Source organism: Zingiber officinale, chromosome 6B (genome assembly GCF_018446385.1).
Source record: "Zingiber officinale cultivar Zhangliang chromosome 6B, Zo_v1.1, whole genome shotgun sequence".
Lineage (NCBI taxonomy): Eukaryota > Viridiplantae > Streptophyta > Magnoliopsida > Zingiberales > Zingiberaceae > Zingiber > Zingiber officinale.
In genome coordinates, this window is record NC_055996.1 from 116341330 (window position 1) to 116352452 (window position 11123).

An 11123-nucleotide genomic window follows, 5' to 3' on the forward strand; every position below is an offset into this window, starting at 1 on the left:
TTTTTCTTCTCCTCCTCTTTCTCTTCTATAGCGACGACGAACAACAGGGCTCTCCCTGTTATTCTTCTCCAAGCTTGTAACCCCCTTCTCTTCTTCTTTTCTCTTTTCCAACGGGAACAAGCAACAAGCTTCTTCTTCCTTACTGTCCTTCTTCTCGACAGCATCGTCGGAGCTCCTCGGAGTGTGTCGGAGCTCGCCGGACCACTAGGAAAGGGGGGAAACAAAGCCCTAGTTGCTCTCCTTTTCCCCACCAACAGCAGCATCTTACTGCCTTTTGTCTTCTCCAACCAGCAGCCTTAGCTGCTGTCCTTTCCTTGGCAGCACCAGCAGAGTTCGCCGGAGTTCACCGGAGCTAGCTGAGATGGCCAACGACGAAGAGAAAACAACCCTAATTGCTGCCCTCAGTTTCAGCAGCCACAACAATCTTTAGAAGGTCTACTTTATGTCGTGTATTAATCAATGTGTACTTAGGAGAGCTATCTAGATTAAAACAACGGTTTCGTTTAGGAATGCGAAGTGGTATGAGATAGCGCTTCGAGTTGTAAATTAAATTTAGATGTTCATGTCATGATTTTTATTGGATAGTATTTAATTACTTGAGATATGTTTCGTATTATGTATGTAGACACGAGCTCGAGTGGAGCACGGTGACCTGCCGACACTCGAAGATTTTGCTGTATATAAAGTGGGCACATTTCTCTTTGACTCATATATTTATCCTTGTGCATGAATAAAGTAATAATGAAATTATATATATTTATATAATTATTTTCAAAAGAGAATTAAAATGATACTTAAAATAGTGAAATGAGTATTAAATAATTAAATCATTGGAGGGTAAATAATTGATATTATTTCTTGTTCATATGTAGGTTTATACTGGGATTTATATGGGAAGTGTTGTTTTAAAATTAAAGAAATATTCTGAATTTCGAGGAGGGCCCATCCAAACTTGATTGATATGGTAGCTTCGGCTATATGACTGGATCCATGTTCTCTACGAGGTACCTCTAGGTTCATGGGACTGCTGACTGACTCTAATTGTGATTACCGGATATGTGACATATTCACCCTATTAGCTACGTAGGAATACTGTTGCATGTTCTATCTTTCTTATGTCGTTCCTCGTTGTGCTATGTTTTCTTTAAAAGACTTCTAGCTGCTATTTCTACTATCTTATGGATATCTTCATACTCATAATGGTCGGTACTTACTGGGTCGTAGACTCACCACATTTATATTACAGGTGAGGATGACTTCCAAGATATGCCAGAAGGCCCATGGACGGAGTAGACGAGGAGGCGGGATGGACGCATGGTTATGTCCATTGTCCGGGAGTGCAGTGCACACGGGATCTATCGCAAGAGATTTTCGTTTCTTTATCATTCGGGTGGGGAATGCTGAGGGGTTATCGTTCTTAACGATACACACTTGTTGATGCAGTCTTGACTATTGGTTATGATAGTTCCCTTATGGTTCTGCAATGTGATCATTTATATCGTAGTTGTTGAGAGAGATTGGTAAAAAAAAAAACTTGGGATGTTTCAACTTTTCTGTTGATACCTTGTCTTTTTGACTTGCTTGATCTTTCATACTTCATGTTTTTGATACTCTATCTGTTGATACTTGTAGCTTTTTATCTGTGGACCCTATAATGATAAATTAATAGATTTGATACGAAAATATTACCTTGATTGACCATTCAATATGAAAAGAGAATAATCATGATAAATGGATAAATATAATCATAAAGGTGAAACAATAAAGATAGTAAATGAAGAATATTAAAAAGTGAAGACGGTGAGCCTAACTTTGTATCAGAACTTTATATTAGAGTACTGGACCACCCACATATTATTGTGGTAGCGCGGCGGCCCGTGGTCCAGAGTACCTGATCGTACACCCGAGGCGTGGTGGCGTGATGTAGCCCTCGGTCAGTGTTTATTATGTTTTCCACCGGTGAGGACTGATAGCCCGTACGTCAGATGTGTTAGGATCTTCGGATGGCTAGAGAGGGGGGGGTGTGAATAGCCTCCACTAAAACTCAATCAATTTCCTCACAAGACTTTGTTAGCACAGCGGAAATAAACAAAACAAAAACTGATGCAAGGAAAGAAAACCAACCAACACTAACAAAACGATGTACGAGGTTCGGGGATAACTTGCCCCTACTCCTCGGCGTGTCCGTAAGGTGGACGATCCCTTGATCTTTCGGTAGATCACACCCCGGACAAATTCCGGCTAAGTATTTCTCCTTCCCGGTGGAGTAACCTCTCCACAAAAGTCACAGAATAAATTTGAAAACAAAGCACAATGACTTACAGAGTTTTGGTGGCTGAAGGAATGAACAAATGAAACTTACAGCCACGAAGCAAAACGCACGCAAAGACAGAAGGAAGTCTTCAGTCAAGAGCTCAACAACACAGCCTCTTGATCGACAGAGAGTTTTTTCAGAACCTTAGCAAACCTCTCTTCTTCCTTCTTCTTATTCTGCTTTCTCACTGTCCCGAATCACTGTCACCTGTGTCAAATCACTGCAACCAACTCAGGCGTCGCCAATCACTCTTCCTTCTTATCTGGTTCTCTGAACTCACACCAATACCATCCATGGTCTTCACTGGTGTCTCTGAGCTCGAACCAATGAGCAAGAGTCCAACTGATCGCAGCCAGTGAACGTTGAAGCTCGAATTGCATCACTTGCAGTGAATTACAGCATAAAGGGCGCTTGTTCTTATTCTTCTGATGGAGCTTCATTTGAAATTAACCAATGGCACGATACCTACAACCTGTAACTTAAAAATCTCACAGCAGATGATTTGATCAGGTGAATCAGAAGTGAATCAGAAATATCAGAGAAGCAGCAGAAACAAACGACATGTTGTGGATTGGTCAACAGACCGATCCATAGCTCTCTAGACCGATCAGGACTCATCCTGATCGGTCTGGGAAGACTCTGATCGGTCTGTGGACCGATCAGCCTGTGTGTGGATCGGTCCACAGACCGATCTCCTTACGGTTCTGAGTCTTCGTCGCTTGTTCCTGATCGGTCACCAGACCGATCAGATAGCCCACAGAAGTCTTTTGTGTGGTTACTGATCGGTCCACAGACCGATCAGATAACCCACAGAAAGTTTCTGTGTGGTTACTGATCGGTCCACATACCGATCAGATAACCCACAGAAAGCTTCTGTGTGGTTACTGATCGGTTCACCGACCGATCAAATACCTAAAGGTATCACTGGATCGGTCTGTCGACCGATCCAGACAACCAGAGTATCACTGGATCGGTCAACAGACCGATCCAATGTCTTTGTGTTAGTTTTAGAGCTTCCCAGCCCTAAACCCTAACGTCTTCCTGGTCCAGAGAATGAGCTACCGAGCCCTCTTCGACTTCGTCCGGTCCAGAGAACGAGCTACCGAGCCCTCTCTGACCTAGTCCGGAGAACGAGCTACCGAGCCCTCTCCGACTTCGTCCGGTCCAGAGAACGAGCTACCGAGCCCTCTCTGACCTAGTCCGGAGAACGAGCTACCGAGCCCTCTCCGACTTCGTGTGCCAAGTATCCGTACTTGGACTTTTCTTCTCTACATGATCAACCTTGATCATTAATTAATATCTGATACAAACTTAAATCAGTGTCAACATCAAAACAACAGCCAGGTCAGACTGTATCAACAAGATGACGTATGCGACAGTCTTATACTCTGAGGAGGTTTTTAGCCTATCCATGTGATATTATACTCTGATGATATTGACTCAAGTGATTCACTTTTTAGTTGATTTATCATATTCGGACTATTGATATACATGTTGATATTACCATGATAACTTATAACCGAGTGATTAAATAATAAGATTGAAGAATTGATTTTAACTGATGATAATATATGAAGATGAATTTTAAATTTTAACAAATAAATGTTAGATGATCATAACTAAAACTATATACTTATGTATATTATTTGAGAACTCAAAGAAAAAAAAAAAGTTGAAATAATAAATGATATCTCTTTGATATCTTAAACAAGATTAAATTCATGCACATCTTTCTTGAGTATCCACTTAGTCATTTGGCTAACTTTCTACATTCCTTGGTCTCCAGTTTTGCAGACACAGGGATCTTTTTGATATTATAGTTGATTTTGGACTTTTATAGAGCTGCTCAGAGATCTCGACGTGCTGATTTCCTGGTTGTTTCACTTTTGTTTTCGTTGTATTTACATTTTGTAATTTTATTTCAGATGTCGTTTATTTGTATAGTTTTGTGGTCCATGAAGCATATGATATATATAAAAGTTGATACATTTTTTGGTTATGTTGTTTAGATGGTGTTTAGGGCTTCTTATATTATATTGTCACCGAGTGGGATACCGAGAACTATACCCCTGGGGTGTGACAGAGGCCGCACTTGACTCAGGGCTCACCGTTGCCGCCTTCGAGGAGCTCGTGAGCTCGCTTCCAGTCCACGCCCGCGCCATGGACGACGGTCTCTACCGGGCCATCGACACTTACATTAAAGTAACTCCATCCATCCTCCAATTTAACCAAAATCTAACATCTCATTTCTTCCATTTTCAATGTTCAATCTAGAATCAAGAAACAACAATTTTGACCCAAAAAATAGAATTATTTGCCTCAATTATTTGATCTGCAACTAATCCTGTCCTCAGAATCATCGTCATGGATTCCAAGCAGAGAAGGTAATAGTAATATAATACTCCTCTGTAAACCCTTGTGTTTCACCTTTTGCGCAACAGACGGCCTCTTTACTGCTCGCCTGTGAAACTTGGTTTTAGTTTACTCACATCTTTGTCGTATAATCTGCTGATCATCTGCTTTAGCATCCTGGATTATTATGTACAGTTGTAAAACAATTAAGATTACCCTTAGTTTATTCTAAATTTTTGTTTTTTTTTATCTTGGTTTACCCTTGTCCTGTTTTTTCAAGACCAGCTCAAATTTGAGTCAAGTGGAGCTCAAATTAAATTTGAATTAAGAACTTGATAATATCTCAATAAATCAAGCTAAGCTAAATTTTAAACAACTCAAATTGATAAAAAAAAATAGACTAAGTTAAATTTAAATAATTATTTCAAAAACTTAATTAATTTTAAATTCAACTCCGCTCAACTCATTTACTTTATCAAATAAATTTAAACATCTTAAAATTCAATTTAGCTCAGCTAATTTATAGTTCTAATTGGTTTGAATGTAGAAATTATGCCCCTATATGAATGAGTTCGTTAGTGCAGGATAAAATTATTATTACAGGATAAAGGTATGAATTTGATAAGAATGTGGAAAAAAAAAAATCATTCATCCCGTACTAATCAATTATAATTTTCCGATATAGTTGCTCACGTATGGTTATGTGTCGACCAGGTGGACCGTTGGATAGGCTTTTGGTTTTCGGCGTGGTGGGCCTAACGTCGCCCAACGTGTCACACGCACATGACCATTAAAAGACCCAACTGGCCAAACTTATTAATGGCATAGAAGACAAAGCAATTTCTTTTGATAATTTAATTTAGCAATTTCCAAGATAATTTAATTAACCATTAAATGACTTAACTTAATTGAACCAAAAACTTTTGTTTCTTCCCAAAACATAATCTTGGGCTTAGGGAAGACTTTTGAGTTCCAACAGAAAGTTCATGGTATAATAGAAGAACGGCTGAATATATATATAAGAAAGGCTTTTGGTATCGAATTCAAAGGGGAAACACTTACAGAATTATAAGAACGGGAGGTTATGGTTTCTCCCAAATATGTTATCGACCCGAAGAAAGGTGGAGAGAAGGCAGGCGATAGAACAGATCCATTTAGGTGGATGATTGATGGTTTCTCAACCATTGCAAATCGAGGTGCTGAGGCGTATTACTCCGGTACTTTCACAGCCTGTGGTTTTACCTGGTAATTATGTTTTTTATTTGTGTGTGTGTTTTGACATGTAGTTTAAGAACAAATCACATGTTCGTTCTTTACCAAGTGAAAATCAAGTTTTTGTAGTTCATAAGTTTTGAGTATTGTTTTACTAGAGAAACACTACTCCAGGCTTTTATTCAATACAATTGAAATTTCTCCCTTCATTCTATAAGATTTAAGATCTTTAAAAGACTGGGCATGAGAAAATGCATCGCAAAAGATAGCTAAGAGAAGAATTATTAAACTGCAGGGAGTTGCTACTGGAATCAGTTTTAGAAGAAGATGGTGAGAAATATGTCGGTCTTTACCTCTCACATGATAATGCAGCTTCAAAAAATTCAGTGATCAAAGCAATCTATAAGCTCTTCATATATGATCAATTACATGCGGAGCACATACAAAAGGAAGGTCACTAAACTTTCAAAGTTCCAGAATAACTCATCTTAATACAGGAAGTTGCTCTTACCTGGATTTGTTGGTGCAGTTAATTATAATGTTCTCTTAACTTTTTCATTTAGGCGAAGACTATTTCCATAGCGAATCCCTTGATGGTTTTTGTTGTAAGGTTGCATTGAACAAGTTCAACAATTCAAAATCTGGTTTACTTGTCAACGATTGTTGCATCTTTGGAGCTGAAGTCTTGGAGGCTTATGCATGCAAATTAGACAAAGAAGGAATCAGTAAATTCTGGTCCCTAAACAAAGACGTAACTCCTCGAATATATACTTGGGTAATCAAGAATGTTTCCAAATCGAAGGTTGAACTAAAGTCTGAAGTTTTTGCGTCAGGCGGCTACAACTGGTATTCCGTTACTTGTTCTTAATTGGATCGTTGTAAGCTTTGAGCATTTAAGACTTAAGATATAATTATTTGTTTCCTTTGATTTCGATATGTGTAGGAGTATCTCGCTCTATCCAAACTTAGACACATACAAAGACTCCGTTGCTGTTTTCTTGAGGATGGACTATTCTACTGTTCTTGCTTCCAAGGCAAGTGTCTATGTGGATTTTAGCCTTTGCTTGTTGGATCAACTCAATGCCAAGAACTTGAAGTTTTCATGTTTAGACAATTTGATTTCTCTGCTTTCTTTTCTTTAACTTGAAATAATCATATGATCATATTTTCTTATTTATTTTTGTAGTGAAATACTTGTTCTCGTCAGAGAATTACAGTTGGGGATTTCCCAAGTTCCTAAGCTGGAAAGAAGTACAAGATCCATCTAGAGGATTTCTGCTCAACGATACATGCATCGTTGAAGCATCTATTGTGGTTCTTGGAGTAGACACCATTGCTTGAACAATAACCAAGAGAATCCATTGCGACTTATCCTTGTGATAAATATATTTCTTTGTTCTTTCTTTGTATGTCTCAAAAAACATTGACAAGTTGATAAATGCATGGGAACAGCATGTGATTGTATAAAATTAAGTAATATACCATAAAATATCTTGATGTTAAATATATTTTTTCCAATTATGCAACATCTTGATGTCAAATATAGTATTATCAAATAAAATAATACATGCACTTCTTTATCTCACATTAATATATTCCATCACAATGTTTTTTAAAGCTACGACCCTAACCTTAATTTGCATTGTTATAAAGTTCTATATATGTAAGTGATGCGGATGCACTTTTGGGTATAAAGGTAAATAGGGGGGAAGAGAGGGATAAGGGGTCTTTTCACTGTTAGGACATTAAGAGAGAAGAAAGGGGTTTGGGGGCACCGCCAGGAGCAAAGTGGAGGTTTTTCCGCCAACAGGGTAGAAACGGAGGAGGAAGAGGGATTTGAGGGTGCGACCGTCACCACCATGGCACACCGGAGGAGCCATTGACACCCCTTTTTCGGGCTGATCCCACCCTCGACACCTCTCCTCCTCATCCTCTCCGACGCCGATCACCTCCGGCCAATAGAGACCGTCCTTGCTCTTCTTGCCTTTCTCCTCGTCCTTGATCCGGGCCATAGCCGGCTGAGGTAGGTAGCAGCCGACCCTGACGTCCAGCGCCACTGCCCCCGGCGTCCAGCGCCACCGCCTCCGGCGACAACAGATGTCGCTGTCGTCATCTCCAGCAGCCGTCGGCACTGCCTCCAGCTAGCGGGCGCCACCTCCGGCGACAACCACCATCATCCTCCGGGCAACCGTCGTCTACATGCTTGGGTTTTGTATTACTTGTCTAGTTTGGCCTGCGAGCCGACAGAGTATTCGGCCTTCGCGCCTTCATTGGATTCCGGCCTTCGTGCCCCTATTCCGGCCTGTGATTCGGTGTCGTAATTAGACCGCGTATCGTCATACGGATCTATGCCTCATCCGGCTTGGAGCTACAGGAGCCAGTTACCCATCTGGTGGACGTCTACCTACTCCTCACGGCTGCCATGACTTGATCAGCGTCGCGACCAGTTCATCCATCCATTCGAGGGTGCCCCCTCGGTGCCAGGGTACGTTACCGTACCTTTCTTGCATTTATTTCACTATTATGTTATTAGTATTCGACTGCTTATATATTTGTGAGATTCGCCTTGAGCACCGAGGTACCAGAGACCGAGGCGACCCGGTCGCTGGCTATAGGGATTATTGACCAGAGGACTTTTGGTGACTCGATCAACACAGAAGACAGCTCACCTCCGGGTCATGGAGATGCGGTCAACATTCCAGCCATGTCACGCTGGCAGATCCATCTTCTCAACTTCCCGACAGGATCAAATTGGCGCTGTCTGTGGGAACGCACCTGGTCGGGAACGTGAAGATGGATGACGCCGGAAAATTCTACCGTCCTCATGACCTGGTAGGCTTCGACGAATATAGATATTCCCCTCACTGCACGGGTATTCGGGAGTCGAGGAACTGAGTCAGATCCTCTAATGGTTGTTAGGTTAGTTTTTTCGTTATCTTTGCTCTTTCAGTTATATGATCTGCCCTAGTTCCTCGATTGAGGACCCCTGAGCTGATCGGCCGGGCGTATAAGCCCCGTTTCGATTGACCGGGCGTATATTATCCGAGCCACGGGCTCGATGCCGAAGACCCCGTGCCGATCGGCCGGGCGTATATTATCCGAGCAACGGGCTCGATGTCGAAGACCCCGTGCCGTTCGACCAGGTGTATATTATCCGAGCCATCGGCTCGATGACGAAGACCCTATGCCGATCGACCGGGCGTATATTATCCGAGCCACCGGCTCGATGCCGAAGATCCCGTGCCGATCTGCCGGGCGTATATTATCCAAGCCACGGGCTCGATGCCGAAGACCCCGTGCCGTTAGGCCGGGTGTATATTATCTGAGCCATCAGCTCAATGACGAAGACCCCGTGCGGATCGGCCGGGCGTATATTATCCGAGCCACGGGCTCGATGTCGAAGACCCCATGCCGATCGGCTGGGCGTATATTATCCGAGCCACGGGCTCGATGTCGAAGACCCCGTGCCTATCGGTCGGGCGTATATTATCCGAGCCACGGGTTCGATGTCGAAGAACCCGTGCCGATCGGCCGGGCGTATATTATCCGAGCCACGGGCTCGATGCTAAAGACCCCGTGCTGATCGGCCGGACGTATATTATCCGAGCCACGGGCTCGATGCCGAAGACCCCGTGCCGTAAAGGCATGGGGTATATTATCCGAGTCATCGGCTCGATGACGAAAACCTCGTGCCGATCGGCCGGGCGTATATTATCCGAGCCACGGGCTCGATATCGAAGACCCCCTGCCGATCGGCCGAGTGTATATTATCTGAGCCACAGGCTTGATGTCGAAGACCCCGTGCCGATCGGCCGGGTGTATATTATCCGAGCCACCTGCTCGATGTCGAAGACCCCGTGCCGATCGGTCGGGCATATATTATCCGAGCCTCGGGCTCGATGCCGAAGACCCCGCCCCGATCGGCTGAGTGTATATTATCCAAGCCATAGGCTCGATGACGAAGACCCTGTATCGATCGACCGGGCGTATATTATCCGAGCCACAGACTCGATGTCGAAGACCCTGTGCCGATCGACCGGGCATATATTATCCGAGCCACGGGCTCGATGTCGAAGACCCCGTGCCGATCGGCCGGGCGTATATTATCCGAGCCACGGGCTCGATCCCGAAGACCCCGTGCTGATCGGTCGGGCGTATACTATCCGAGCCACGGGCTCGATGCCGAAGACCCTGTGCCGATCGACCGGGCGAATATTATCCGAGCCATGGGCTCGATGCCGAGGACCCCGTGCCGTTCGGCCGAGTGTATATTATCCAAGCCATCGTGTCGATGCCGAAGACCCCGTGCCGTTCGGCCGGGTGTATATTATCCGAGCCATCGACTCGATGACGAAGACCCCGTGCCGATCGACCCGGTATATATTATCCGAGCCACGAGCTCGATGTCGAAGACCCCGTGCCGATCGACCGGGTGTATATTATCCGAGCCACGGGCTCGATGCCGAAGACCGTCGAGAGGCGACGTTAAACTCCAGAGTCTAACTGGCGACTATAAAAACCCCGGCTTGAAGACCGTCGAGCAGCGACCTTAAATTCCAGAGTCGAACTGGCGACTATAGAAACCCCGGCTTGAAAACCGTCGAGTGGCGACATTAAATCATAGAGTCGAACCGGCGACTATAAAAACCCCGGCTTGAAGACCGTCGAGCGGCGACGTTAAACTCTAGAGTCGAACCAGCGACTATAAAAATCCCGGTTTGAAGACCGTCGAGCGGCGACGTTAAATCTTAAAGTCGAACCAACGACTATAAAAATCCCGGCTTAAAGACCGTCGAGCGGCGACGTTAAACTGTAGAGTCGAACCGGCGACTATAAAAACCCCGGCTTGAAGACCGTCGAGCGGCGACGTTAAACTCTAGAGTCGAACCGGCGACTATAAAAATCCTGGCTTGAAGACCGTCGAGCGATTGTCACCTCATATATTCTATCTCCCCCGTTCGGGGTCGAGTAGTTTTCATTGGTCTTAGATCAGCTTATTAGATATTCTATCTCCCCCGTTCAGGGTCGAGCGATTGCCACCTCATATATTCTATCTCCCCCGTTCGGGGTCGAGCGGTCTACACTGGTCTCAGATCAGCTTCATATATTCTATCTCCCCTGTTTGGGGTCGAGTGACATCTATCTCCCCCGTTCGGGGTCGAACAGTCTTCACTGGTCTCGGATCAACTTTGGATATTCTATCTCCCCCGTTCGGGGTCGAGTGACATCTATCTCTCCCGTTCTG

General features: G+C 43.9%; 1 long non-coding RNA gene across 1 annotated transcript; it reads left to right on the forward strand.

The window, feature by feature from the left end:
• Positions 1-5731: 5731 nt before the first annotated feature.
• On the forward strand, positions 5732-7404 carry LOC121990569. Its single transcript, XR_006114627.1, has 3 exons — positions 5732-5911; positions 6174-6724; positions 6822-7404. It is a non-coding gene; the product is annotated as an uncharacterized LOC121990569 (long non-coding RNA).
• Positions 7405-11123: the final 3719 nt, after the last annotated feature.